Here is a 14,722-nt window from a genome sequence, read left to right as displayed (position 1 = left end):
ACTATACCACAGTAGAGAAAGGTGAAGCAAATACCTTGAATTCTGCTGGAGTAAAGTAACTCAAGGGAGATACTATCCTTTTTCTATCTCTCTTTGATATAGGGAACCACTTTCTCTGTATGAAATTCCAGTAATTATAGATTTTCCCTCTTATCCTTTTCTTTTTAAATTTATTTACTTTTAGTTTACAACATTCTGTTCCACAAGTTTTTGAGTTCCAAGTTTTCTCCCCTCCCACTTTCCATGAAGGCATACAATCTGATATAGAGTCTACATATACCTTCACATTAAACATTAGTCAAGTTGTAAAGAAGAATTGTAGGTTGGCTGGGGGCAGAGTCAAGATGGTAGAGTAGAAACAGGACCTCTGTGTGGCTTCACCTCTCACCACCTCCATTCCATGTAAAAGGGGACTCTAAACAAACTTTGGAGCTACAGAACCACAAAATGACACAGAGAAGCTAACCTCCCACTGAAGACAGCCCGGCAGGCCAGCAGGAAATGGCCAGGGCAGCAGCTTACCCCAGCCCCAAGCAAACCCAGAGCTTTTACCCCAGGGTGGGCCTGACCAACTACCAGCTGGAGGGACTCCAGATCACCAGCAGCTGTGGCAGTCCAGAATTATCAACACATAGATGCTAAGGACAAAGTGAAAGGTCATTGCAGTGTGAACTTTGGGACCCACTAGTTGGGAGTGCCTCAGCTTTTGCCCCCAGGGCAAGAAGCCACTAAGGGCTGTGGCACAGCTGCTGCCACATGGCAGCTTCAACTCCTGGCCTGAAGAGTATAAGAGGATCAAGCTACCAGTCTGAGGGGTAATTGCTCTTGCTTTAATCTGCTTGGATCTGGATTGCAGTCTAGGGTAGAAGTCCTAGGGTGTGTGACCAGCTTGCCAGAGTGTGTGGAGGGTTTGGAGAGGGCACCCAACTAATACCTCTGGCAGCTGAGAAAGCCCAAACATTTGGTACGAAGCTCCCCTGTTTGATAGCAGAGTCCTACTGTGGCAAAAAGCCAAAAAGTCAAGTGATTGAGTGGCAACATGACCAGGCAAAGGAAGCAAAGCAAACAGAAGAATCCAACATTAGACTCCTATTTTGGGGACAAAAAAGATCAAAGCATGGAACAGGAGGAAGACAGTGAAGTCAGAACTCCTGCACCAAAAGCTTCAAAGGAAAATATGACCTATTACAGGCCATAGAGGACCTTAAGAAGCAGATAAGAGAAGTAGAGGAAAAATTGGGAAGAAAAATAAGAATGATGCAAGAAAATTATGAAATGAGAATCAAGAGCCTGACTGAGGAAAATAATGCCTTAAAAAACAGACTAACTCAAATGGCAAAAGAGGCTCAAAAAGGCAATGAGGAGAAGAATGCCTTAAAAAGCTGAATTTGCCAGATGGAAAAAGAATCTCAAAAGCTCACTGAAGAGAATCATTCCTTCAGAATTAGATTGGAGCAAATGGAAGCTAATGACTTCATGAGAAATCAAGATGCTGTTAAACAGATCCAAACAAATGAAAGAATAGAAGGCAATGTGAACTATCTCATGGGAAAAACCACTGACCTGGAAAATAGATCCAGGAGAGATAATTTAAAAATTATTGGACTACCTGAGAGCCATGATCAAAGAAAGAACCTAGAAATCATCCTCCAAGAAATTCTCAAGGAAAACTGCCCTGATGTTTTAGAACCAGAGGGCAAAATAGAGGTTGAAAGAATCCACCGATCACCTCCTGAAAAAGATCCCCCAAAGAAAACTCCTAGGAATATTAGAGCCAGGTTTTGAAATTCCCAGATCAAAGAGAAAATATTACAAGCAGCCAGGAAGAAACAATTTGAATATTGTGGAAACACAATCAGGATATCTCAGGATCTGGCAGCTTCTACACTAAAGGATTAAAGGGCTTGGAATATGATATTCAGGAGGCAAAGGAGCTTGGATTAAAACCAAGAATCACCTACCCAGCAAAACTGAATATCATGTTTCAGGGGAAAAATATGGTCATTCAGTGGAATAGAGGACTTTCAAGCATTCTTGATGAAAAAACCAGAGTTGAATAGAAAATGTGACATTCAGATACAAGAAGCAAGAGAAGCATGAGAAGGTAAACCGGGTAAAGAAATCATAATGAACTTACCAAAGTTGAACTATTAACATTCCTACATGGAAAAAACAATAATTGCAACTGATGAAACTTTTCTCATTATGAAAATAGTTGAAGGGAATATACATATATATGTCTGTAGCAGAGGGTATACGGTCATATGAATACATATGTGAATGTGTGTATTTATGTTTACAGGTATACATAGATAGAGTGATCAGGACCAATTTAATAGGAAGGGATGATACTTAAAAGGTGAAATTAAGAGGTAAGAGAGGAATATAATGAAAGGAGATAGGGAGAGACAGAAGGGGGTTAACTATCTCATATAGAAGAGGCAAGGGAAAATGGTTACAATGGAAGGAAAGAATAAGAAGGCAAAACGGAATGGGTCAACCTTATTCTCATTGAATTTGGCTTGGGGAGGGAATGAAATACACACTAAATAGGGTATATCACCCTACAGGAGAGTAGGGGGAAGGGTATGAGAGGGGGGATGATGCAAGGGAGGGCAGGCTGGGGGGAGGGAAGTTGGAAGCTTCCTATTTTGAAAAGGGATGGGATCAAAGTAGAGAATAGAACAAGTGGGAGGTGGGATAGGAGGGAGGGAAATATAGTCAGTCTTTTACAATATATCTACTATGTTAATGTTTTGCATTAGCTACACATATACAACCTATACTGAACTGCTTATTTTCCCAGTAAGGGTGGGTGACAAGGGAAGAAGGGAATGAATCTGCAATTCAAAGTTTAAAATCAAGTGTACATATATATTTATATTTATATATATATATATTCTATTATTGATACTATTTTACATGTAATTGGGAAATAAGATATACAGGCACTGGCGCATAGAGATCCACAATGCCCTACTGGGAAAGTCAAAGGGGGTATGGGAGAAGATTTGGGAGAGAGCAGATTGGAGGAGGGGATATCCTGTGGGACTGCTATTTTGGGGCAGTGGGTAGGGGAGAAAATTTGTAACTCAAAATCTGATGGAAATGAATGACGTAAATCAGAAGTTAATAAAGTATTTGAAAAATGAAGAAAAAAGAAGAATTATAACCAATGGAATGAATGAGAAAGAAGAAACAAAACAAAACTAAACACAAAAGAAGGAAAGAGCAAGTAGTTTGCTTCAATCTGCATTCAGACTCCATAAATCTTTCTCTGGATATGGATAGCCTTTTTCATCATGAGTCCTTTGGAATTGTCTTCTAACCTTACATTGCCCCGTCTATCAAAGTCAGTTATCACAGATACAATGTTTCTGTAATTGTGTACAATGTTCTCATGGTTCTGCTCCCTTCATTCAGCATCAGTTTATATAAGTATCTCCAGGTTATGAAGTCTGTCTGCTCCTCATTTATTTTTTCTTTTTTTCTGCTTTTTTGGAGGGGGGAGGCAGGGCAATTGGGGTTAAGTGACTTACCCAAAGTCACATGGCCAGCAAGTGTTAAGTGTCTGAGGCTGCATTTGAACTCAAGTCCTCCTGACTCCAGGGCCAGTGTTCTATTTACTGTGCCACCTAGCTGCCCCTGCTCCTCATTTTTTATAGCACAATAGTAGCTCATTCATTCTTTCAATAAAGCCAGTTTATTATGAATGATAGGTGATATCTAAAACTCATTTAATACTAGATTCTGCCATCCATTGCCAGACCTCTTGGCTGCTAAAGTGGGAACCTATGTCCAGCTACATCTGAAGCAAAATACCTTATTGTTTGTAATAAATAGCTCATTCTATTCAACATTGCTTTCTGGTTAGCTTAGGCTGTTGTATCACTGTATAGTATTCCCAAATAGATGTCAACCATAGTTAAAATATATTGCTTATAAGATTTAATGAGGGAAGTGAGGGAGTGCCTTTACATGATAAATATGCCAGACCTGAATGTGACTTTCCCTGTATCTGATTTTCCCCTATGGTCTTTTTTACTAATGGCCACAGTTTTATATATGGAGCAGTGGTATGCCATATCCTTTAGTGTAACAGGTAGCCCATATTGGTGTACTCAAGCATAAGAACATTTAACCCACAGGTCTTCATTCTGTCAATGCACCCACTGGGCCAATCTGGGGAATGGGTTATTGCCATCACATTGACCAATTCATCTGCTTACTTGGGAGCAAAGTTGGCAGCATCTCCTTTAGGGGTATGTACCCTGAAGTTAGATCTATTTAATTGACTTTATCTCACAGTTCTTGCCACATTTGAGTACGGCTTCATAAATATTTGGAATCGATGTTCTGCTGAGCTTCCTTCCATATGCAGCCCCATCGGGTTAAGCGGCTCCCCCTATATGTCTCCTAGTTCTTGGTATGCTTCAGTTCCAGGCTAGGCTTTCAGGGCTATCGTGGTTATAACCTTGAACTCAGAAAACTGAGAGGACCTGATTTTCTCTATAAGCACAAGATAGTCTATTTGTTGAACTATATAACAAGGCAACTTTTATAGAACCACCTAAAAAACATGTGCATTTCTCTGTTGCTTGGACAGGTCTTAGAAAAAGGGCACTTCTAGGAAAGGAACAACCAGAATGGGGTAGGTGTGGGAGTTTCAAAAGTGATTTTTCTACTGATTTGCTGTTGTTCTTTAGATACACCTACTTTTTATGTTTTAGTTCTTTCTTGCAAGTACAACTTCCTCTTAAACAGGGTGGTTTGTTGTAGGCTACCTATGGGCCCCTAACCCATTATCTCTAACTCACCCTCTAATGGACAGTTGGGTTCATAATAGGATTGCAGGAACTATCACTTAAAGAATACAAAATCACAATATTACATAAATTGTTTGCAAAAATAGGGAAAGTAGCAACTTAGCATATTTCTTTCATGAGACAAATGTATTCTTTAAATCTAAACCAACGTGGGATAAAGCAGAGAAAGAAAACTATAGACCATTTCTCTAATGAATATTGATATAAAATATTAGCAGGGAGGTTATACCAACATATTAAAATTATATACTATGATCATGTTGGTTTTATACTAGAAAAGCAAAATTGATTGAATATTGGTAAAACTAACAGACCATTTTGGCAACAAAAAATCATAAGATTATACCAATATTCAGAATGACAGAAATTGACAATTCAGAAATGACAAATATTGGAAGGGCTATGGCAAAACAAAACATAACATACTAATGCATTATTTGTGGAGCTATAAATTGCTATAGTCTTTCTGGAGGCCAATTTATGCTCCTATAAAGGCACTAAACTGAGTATACCTTTTTGCCCAGAAATACTACTAATCTGCCCCAAAGAGATCAAAGAAAGCAGAAACAGGTCCATATGTACAGAATTTGTATAACTGTTCTTTTTTTTTTGCAGTAATAAACTGGAAACGAAGGGGATAGCTACTTATTGGGTAATGGTTAAACAAATTATAGTATGTGATTGAAATGGAAGAAACATACATTTTTTTTGACATGACCACTGTAGGTATTTGTATTGTTTGACTATGCCTGCTTATCACAAAGGTTTTAGTTTTCTATCCTTTTTTTGGTCAATTAGGGATAGAAGTTGGAGGGAAAGGAAATAAATACTTGTTAACAGAAAAAATAACAAAATTAAATTTGAAAAAAGTCACAAAATCTTATCAATAGATTCAGGGAAAAACTTTTGACAACACAAAACTTCATTATACTAACTTTAAAAAAATAGGAATAAATTGACCTTTCTTTAATATAGTCTATAATAATACCTATCTAAAGTCAAGCACTAGTGTGATTTGTGATAAAGAATTGCTAATGACCTAGGGTAAAGCAAGGACAGACTTTATCTCCATTATTAATTTGACATAGTTCTAGAAATATTAGCTACAGCAATAACAAGAGAAAGAAATTGAGGGACTAAGAAGGGGGCAAACATGAAACAAAATTATCTCTTTTGCAGATGAATTTTACAACCATTCCCCAATTGATGGGCATCCCCTGCACAAGCTGTGGTATATGAATGTAATGGAAGATTATTCTTTAATAAGAAATTATGAGAAGGCAGATTTCAGAAAAACCTGGAAAGATTTTATATATATATATATATATATATATATATATATATATATATATATATATATATATATATATATATATATAAACTGATGCAAAGTGAAAAGAGCAGAACAAGGAGAACATTGTACATAGTAACAGCAACAATGTGTGATGATCAACCATGAATGACTTAGCTCTTCTTAGCAGTACAATGATCCAAGACATTACAAAGGACTCATGATGGAAAATGATATCCATATCCAAAGAACAAACTGATAGACTTTGCATGCAGATTGAATCATATTAATTTCACTTTTTTTTGTGGTTTTCCCCTTTTGGTCTGTTTCTTCTTTAACAACTATAATTTATATGGAAATATGTTTTATAGGACTGCACATGCATAACTTAGATCAAATTGCTTATCATTTTAGGAAGAGGGGAGGTGAGGGAGGGAGAAAAATTTGGAACTCAAAACTTTGCAAAAATGAATATTAAAAATAGTCTTTACATATAATTAGAAAAAATACTATTAAATGTCATCCACTTTCTATGTTACTTCTAAAAAAAACCAACAGGAAGAAAAAGAAATTCCAATCAAAATAACTACAGAAGGGCTTCTCTATCACATGTCTAATAAAATGGAAGACTAGACATTTTCTCTACTTCTTGCTAACTCTTAAAAACTTGACAAAATTGGAATTATGTGCCAGACAAAAAGCAAAAAGCTTTTTTTTTCAAGCCAATTCACCGAGAACCCTAACAAAGTAACAGCTTTATGAATTAACAGCAGAAAATGTTAATCCCTAATAGCAGAAAATGTTAATCCATCACTTACTTAGTATCCATTTTCCTCCTCTACCAACCTCAGCACTTTGCCAGAATAAACAGCCTGATGCACTAGCACAAGCTTTGTATTCCACTTGGCAAGGGGGGAAGGTAGGGCAATTCCTCTGGGCACACTGTGCCTCTCCCCTCACTTGTGGTAACAAGCAGCAGACCTCAACTCTGCTTATTCACTTGGGGGGTAAGGTATAGGATATGCTTTGCTTGGGGCTACAGCACATTGTATGTGTGGAAGAAGGCACATAAGGCTATGTTCAACCAGAGAAGTAAAAACAGAAGGCACAAACATGTCTGCTTATGAGGTTGTGCCAGGCCTGAAGGAGAGGGGACTAGCATCTAGTTCTGTTCCCCCCAAAGACTCTTGGAGTAGGGCCTCAGGCCAGTTAAAAGTGATTTCCCTAACCTTGGACAAGGCTGAGATAGCTTTGACTTCCACCTCTGAGGTCCACATGTCATCAAAGGGCAAGGAGTCACAGGATAAGTGATAGGGGAAAAAATACTAAACCCATCATCTCAGGAGGAAGAAAAATGAGTTAAAAACCTAGAACTCAGGAAAGATATTGAAACAGAAGGAATATGGCTACTGATATATCTAAATGATTGTGAATGCCTCTAAATTATTTAAAGACAAATAAAATTGAACCAACCCTTGATGACACAGAGGTCCTTGTAGATTCCCAAGAGAACATGGAATCATAGCTGGATATTGCTTCCATAATGACAAAGAATTAGAGACTGAAGGAAGGAATCAATAAATATAAAGACCATGAATGGGAGAATAAAAGTTCAGAATAGAACAAGCTAAAAACAATCCTTTTTTCTTTTAAGAAAAAAAGTATAGGGAAAAAAAACCCTAACAGAAGTCAGTGGGAAGGAGAGAAAGAGTCTATTTTAATTAGCTACTTAATTGCAAGAAAAAATAGGGGAAAATTAGATAACCAAATAAAAAGAAGAAAAAAAGTAATCAATAAGTAAAACTCTAAAACTAGGAAAAGGAGTGAAAAATGATCCCATGTGTTGAGCTTCAGGGAGCAGGGAAGAGAGCCTGTGGTAAGGGGGTTGCCATAAGATAGATCAAGCAAGATATAACTGAAGCAATAAAGTATTTTCTTAAAAGAGAAAGAGGAGGGGTGGCTAGGTGGTGCAGTGAATAGAGCATTGGCCCTGGAGTTAGGAAGACCTGAGTTCAAATCTGGCCTCAGACACTTAACTCAAAAAACTAGCTGTGTCACCTTGGGCAAGTCACTTAACCCCAACTGCCCTACATTCCCCCTCCCTTCCCCCCCCAAAAAGAGAAAGGAACAAAAAAAGTTCTTATTCACAAAAGTACATATAAAATGCTGGGGATCCATCTGTCAAGACATAACAGAAGTTATATGGATTAAACTATAAAACACTTTATTTAAAAATTTTTTTTTAAATTAAATTTTGTTTATTTTTAGTTTACATCATTTCCACAAGATTTTGAGTTGCAAATTTTCTCTCCATTTCTCCCCCATCCACCACCCCAAAACAGTGATCCCACTGTATACCCCTCCCCCAATCTGCTCTCCTATATCCTCCCCCATCCACCCTCCAACTTTCCAGTAGGGCAAGATGAATCTCTATACCCCAGGGCCTGTACATCTTGTTTCTCAGTTGCATGTAAAAAAATAATATATTTTTTAAACATTTGATTTTAAAACTTTGAATTCCAGATTCTTTCCCTTCCTCCCTCATCACCCACCGCTACAGGGAAGACAAGTAATTCAATATAGGTTGTGCATGTGTAGCTATGTAAAACATTTCCATAGTGGATATATTGTGAAAGATTGACTATATTTCCCTCCATCTTATCCCACCCTCCACTTGTTCTATTCTTTACTTTGACCCTGTCCCTTTTCAAAAGAGGGTGCTTCCAACTTCCCTCCCCCCCCAACATGCCCTCCTCTCCATCATCTCCCCTCTCATCCCCTTCCCCCCTACTCTTCTGTAGGGTGAGATATCTTGGAAACTTTTGGTACAGGAGTTCTGACTTTGTTTTCTTCCTCCTGTTCCATGTTTTGATACCATGTTTTTGATTCCCCCCCCCCAAAGGAATCCAAAGTCATATTTCTGTGCTTACTTTGCTTCCTTTGCTTGCTCATGATGCCACTCTTTTACTTGACTTTTGAGCTTTTTGCCACAGTAGAACTCTGCTTCCAGAGGGTAGAGCTTTGTCCCAAATCACTGGGCTTTTCACAGCTGCCAGAGCTATTAGCTGTGCGCTCTCTCTGAAGCCTTCACTGGCTCTGGCACCTGGTCACCCATTCCAGTACCTTCACCCTAGATAGCAATCCAGATCCAAGCAGGTTAAAGCAAGAGGAATCATCCCTCAGAATGGTTTCTTGTTCCCCCTACAATCTGCAGTCCAGGAGCTCTGAAGCAACCATGCTACAGTGGCTACATGGCTGTTGCACCTCAGCTGCTTCTCCCTCCAGAGGGGTAGAGGCTGGACCACACTCCTGCAGCCCCTATTCCCAAAGTCCCCTGACCTCTCACTTTGTCTTTGGCATTTATGGGTTGATAATTCTGGAAACTGCCACAGCTGCTGGTGATCCACTCTCCTGAAGTCTCTCTAGCCATGGCTGGTTGGGCTGCCCTGAGGCTAAAACCCAGGACTCATGCTGGGCTGGACTTGGCTCACAGCATACTGTGATGGACCCTTCCTGTCCACTGGCTAGGCTGTCTTCAGTGGGAGGTTTGTTTCTCTCTGTCACTTTGTGGGTTCTGTAGCCCTAAAGTTTGTTTAGAGTCATTTTTTATAGGTATTTGATGTGGTTATGGGGGGGAGTGCAGGGAGTTTCCCTGCTTCTACGTCCATCTTGGTTCCTCCCCCCTATAAAACACTCTTTAGCAAAATAAAGTAGAAAGGTGTTTGGAGAAATATTAATTGTTCATGGTTATGACAGGGTAATACAATAAAAATGAAAATGGTACTTTTACATATTTAATTTAATTTACATTTAATTTACAGATTTAACAGTATACCAATCAAATTGCCACGGGACTATTTTTATAGGACTAGGAGACAATAATAACCAAATTTACTTGGAAGAATAAAAGCTCAAGAATCTCAAGGGAATGAATAACAAGCCAAAATGAAAGAGGGCCTAATGGTACTAGACCCCAAATTATGCTTTGAAACAGTAATGATCAAAACTATTTAGTGATGTTTAAAAAAATAGAAAAGTTGACCATTGGAATAAGTGAAGTTTTGGAAAGAAAAGTCAATTTCACTGATAAAGTCTCATATGTAAAATATATAGGTAACTGATTCAAAAAATTTTTTTCTTTTAAAAATTATTTGTTTTTACTTTCCACCGTTTACTTCCATAAGATTTGAGTTCCAAGTTTTCTCGTCACCCCTCCTCTCCTCCCACTCCAAGATGGTGTGCAATCTGATACAGACTCTACATATAGAGTCATATTAAACATATTTTCACATTAGTCATGTTGCAAAGAAGAATTAGAACCAATGGGAGAAACTATGAGAAAGAAGAAACAAAAAAAAAAGAGAGAGCAAATAGCATGCTTCAATCTGCATTTGGATTCCACAGTTCTTTGTTCAGCCATTCCATAATCAAAGGACATCCCCTCAATTTCCAATTTTCAGCTACCACAAAAATAGCTGCTATAAATATTTTTGTTCACATGGTTCATTTTCCTGTTTTTATGATCTCTTTGGGATATAGACCTAGAAGATGTATTGCTGGGTCAAAGGGTATGTACGGTTTTACAGCCCTTTGTGTATGGTTCCAAATTGCTCTACATAATGTTTGGATCAATTCACAACTCCACCAACAATGTGTTAGTGTTTCAATTTTCCCACATCTTCTCTGACATTTATCATTTTCTTGTTTTGTCATGTTATCCAATCTGATATGATGTGTTACTTCAGAGTTGTTTGTTTTGATTTGCATCTCTCTAATCTATAATGATTTAGAGCATTTTTTTTAAACATGACTAAGAGACATCTTTAATTACTTCACCTGAAAACTGCCTGTTCATAACTTTTGGCTATATTTCAATTGGGGAATGACATGATACTTATAAATTTGACTCAGTTCTCTATATATTTTAGAAATGAGACCTTTATCAGAGACTCTGGTTGTAAAAATTGCTTTCCAGTTTTTTGCTTCCCTCCTAATCTTGATTGCATTGCCTTTGTTTGTGCAAAACCTTTTCAATTTAATGTAATCAAGATGACCCATTTTGCATTTCATAATGTTCTCTATTCCATTCTCCATAAATCTGACAGGTAAACTATGCCTTGCTCTCCCAGTTTGCTTATAGTATCAGCTTTTATATCTAAATTGTGCACCCATTTTGACTTTATCTTGGTGTATGGTGTAAGATGTTGGTCTATGCCTTGTTTCTGCAACACCATTTTCCTGTTTTCCCAGCAGTTTTTGTCAAATAGTGAGTTCTTATCCCAGAAGCTGGAGTTTTTGGTTTTATTAAACAGTAGATGACTATAGTCACTGATGACTGTGTCTTGTGCACCTCACCTGTTCTACTGACCCACCGCTTTATTTCTTAGCCAGTATCAAGTGGTTTTGATGATTGATTCTTTATAATATAATTTAAGATCTTTTATGGCTAGGCCACCTTCCCTCGCATTTCCTTTTTTTTTTTTTTTTAAAGCAATTGGGGTTAAGTAACTTGCTCAAGGTTACATGGCCAGGTGTTTCTGGGTGGGTGTTAAGTGTCAGAGTCTGGGATTTGATCCCCCAGATCATCCCGACACTGGGGCCAGTGCACTTACTCACTGTGTTACCTGGCTGCCCCTCCCTTGCATTTCTTTTCATTAATTCCCTTTTGTTCTTCCAGGTGAATTTTGTTATTATTTTTTCTAGCTCTGTAAAATAATCTTTTGTTAGTTTGATTGGTATGGCACTGAATAAGTAAATTAATTTAGGTAGAATTGTCATTTTTATTATATTAGAATGGCCTACCCATGAACAACTGATTTTTTTCTAATTATTTAGATCTGAATTTATGTGTGTGAAAAGTTTTGTAATTGTGTTTATATAGTTCCTGGGTTTGTCTTGGCAGGTAGACTCCCAAATATTTTATAACATCTATAACTTTAAATGAAATTTCTCTTGAGTAATTAGTAATACATAGAAATGCCAATTATTTGTGTGGGTTTATTTTATATCCTGCAACTTTGCCAAAGTTGTTTATTATTTCAAGCAGTTTTTCACTTGATTATCTTAAGTATACCATTATATCATCTGCAAAGAGTGATAGCTTTGTGTCTTCTTTGTCTATTCCAACTCCTTTGATTTCTTTTTCTTCTCTTATTACTAAAGCTACCATTTCTAGTACAATATTGAATAACAGTGGAGATAATGGACATCCCTGTTTCACACCTGATCTTATTGATAATGCTCCTAGCTGATCCCCATTGCATATAATGCTTGCTGATGGTTTTATGTAGATGCTACTTATCATTTTAAGGAAGACTCCATTTATTCCTATGCTCCCTAGTGTTTTTAGTAGGAATGTGTGTTGTATTTTTTCAAAAGCTTTTTCTGCTTCTATTGAGATAATCATATGATTTCTGTTAGTTTTGTTGTTGATATGATCAATTATGCTGATAGCTTTTGTAATAACTGACTAAAATATATAAGAACACTCATTCTCCAATAAAGTCAAAGGAAATGAAAAGGAAATTCTTAAAAGAAGAGAGGCAAGCTATCAACATTCATATAAAAAATTCTCCAAATCACTAGTAATAAGAAAACTACAAATTAAAACAACTCAGAGGTTTCACCTCCCACCTATCATATAGGCAAAGATGATAAAAAGGGAAATGACCTTAGGGTGGGAGAGGATGGACACACTAATGCATCCTTGGTGAAGTTGTGAAGTGGTTTGACCATTCTCAGAAGCTATTTGGAACTATGTCCCCCAAATCACTAAACTACAGAGCTTTTGACCCAGTGATACGACTATTAGGTTTATACGCCAAAGAGATTAAAGACAGAGGAAAAGAAGCAACACTTTATGAACAAAAAGACTTATAGTACTTAAAATTTTTTTTTATTTTTAAATTAATTTGTTTCCTTTTAGTTTACAGGATTCAATTCCACAATTCCTTGAGTTTCACATTTTGTCCCCCTCCCTTGCCCCCCATGGCAGCATATAGTCAAGTATAGGATCTATAAATAATTTCAAATTATACATTAATCAGGTTATAAATACGGATTGTATCAGATGGAATGAAATATGGTGAAGAGGACATAAAACCAAACAAGAGAAGGAAAAAGATAAGGTATTTTGCTTCCACCTGTATATAAACTCAGTTCTTTCTAATTCTTTCTCTGGATGCACATATTTCTCTCCATCATGAGTCTTTTGGGATTGACTTATATCACTGTATTGCTGAGAAGAGTCCAGTCTATCAAAGTTGGCCATCACACATACGTTGTGTCTGTAATTGTGTACAAATTTCTCCTGGTTCTACTCTTCTCACTCAGCATCAGTTTGAATAAGCCTCTCCAGGTAAATATGAAGACTGTCTGCTCCTCGTTTCTTATAGCACAATAGTACTCCATAACATGCATATACCACAACTTGTTCAGCCATTCCCCAATTGATGGGCACCCCCTTAATTTCCAATTCTTTGCTACTACAAAAAGAGCTGCTATAAACATTTTTGTACATATGGGTCTTCCTCCCACTTCTATGATCTCTTTGGGATATAACCCTAGGAGTGGTATTGCTGGGTCAAAGGATATGAAAGTATTTATAGCCCTTTGGGCATAATTCCAGATTGCTCTCCAGAAAGGCTGGATCAGTTCACAACTCCACCAGCAATGCATTAGTGTTCCAATTTGCCCACATCCTCTCCAGCGTTTGTCATTTTCCTGTTTTGTCATCTTAGCCAATCTAACTGGTGAGATGTGGTACCTCAGAGTTGTTTTGATTTGCATTTCTCTAATCAATAGTGAATTAGAGCATTTCTTCGTGTGCTTATAGATATCATTAATTTCTTTCTCTGAAAATTGCCTGTTCATATCCTTTGGGCATTTATCAATTGGGGAATGACTTGTATTCTTATAAATTTGACACAATTCTCTGTATATTTTAGAAATGAGTCCTTTGTCAGAGACATAGGCTGTAAAGATTCTTTCCCAATTCCCCCCTCCCTCTTAATCTTGGTTACATTGGCTTTATTTCTACAGAAGCTTTTCAACTTCATGTAGTCAAAATTACACATTTTACATTTTATAATGTTCTCTAATTCTTGTTTAGTCATAAAGTCTTTCCCTCTCCACAAGTCTGACAGGTAAGCTATTCCTTGTTTTCCGAGACTGCTTAAAATATCAACATTTACACCTAGATCATGCACCCATTTAGACTTGATTTTGGTATATGGTGTTAGATAATGGTCTATGCCCAGTTCCTGACATACTATATTCCAGTTTTCCAAGCAGTTTTTGTCAAATAGTGAGTTCTTATCCCCAAAACCAAGGTCTTGGGGTTTATCAAACAATAGATTACTATAGCCGTTGACTTCTGAATCTCATGTGCCTAATTTATTCCATTGATCCACTCCCCTATTCCTCAGCTAGTACCAAGTAGTTTTGATGACTGCTGCTTTAGGATACAGATTGAAATCTGGTATAGCTAGTCCACCTTCCCTAGCATTTCTTTTCATTAATTCCCTTGATATTCTGGACCGTTTATTCTTCCAAATGAATTTTGTTACTATTTTTTCTAGCTCTATAAAGTAGTTTTTTGGAAAAT

The sequence above is a fragment of the Petaurus breviceps genome, unplaced genomic scaffold (assembly GCF_028583685.1).
Source record: "Petaurus breviceps papuanus isolate PSGF00001 unplaced genomic scaffold, PetGlider_PUasm1.0 90925, whole genome shotgun sequence".
Taxonomy (NCBI): Eukaryota; Metazoa; Chordata; class Mammalia; order Diprotodontia; family Petauridae; genus Petaurus; species Petaurus breviceps.
This window is presented reverse-complemented; position numbering follows the sequence as displayed.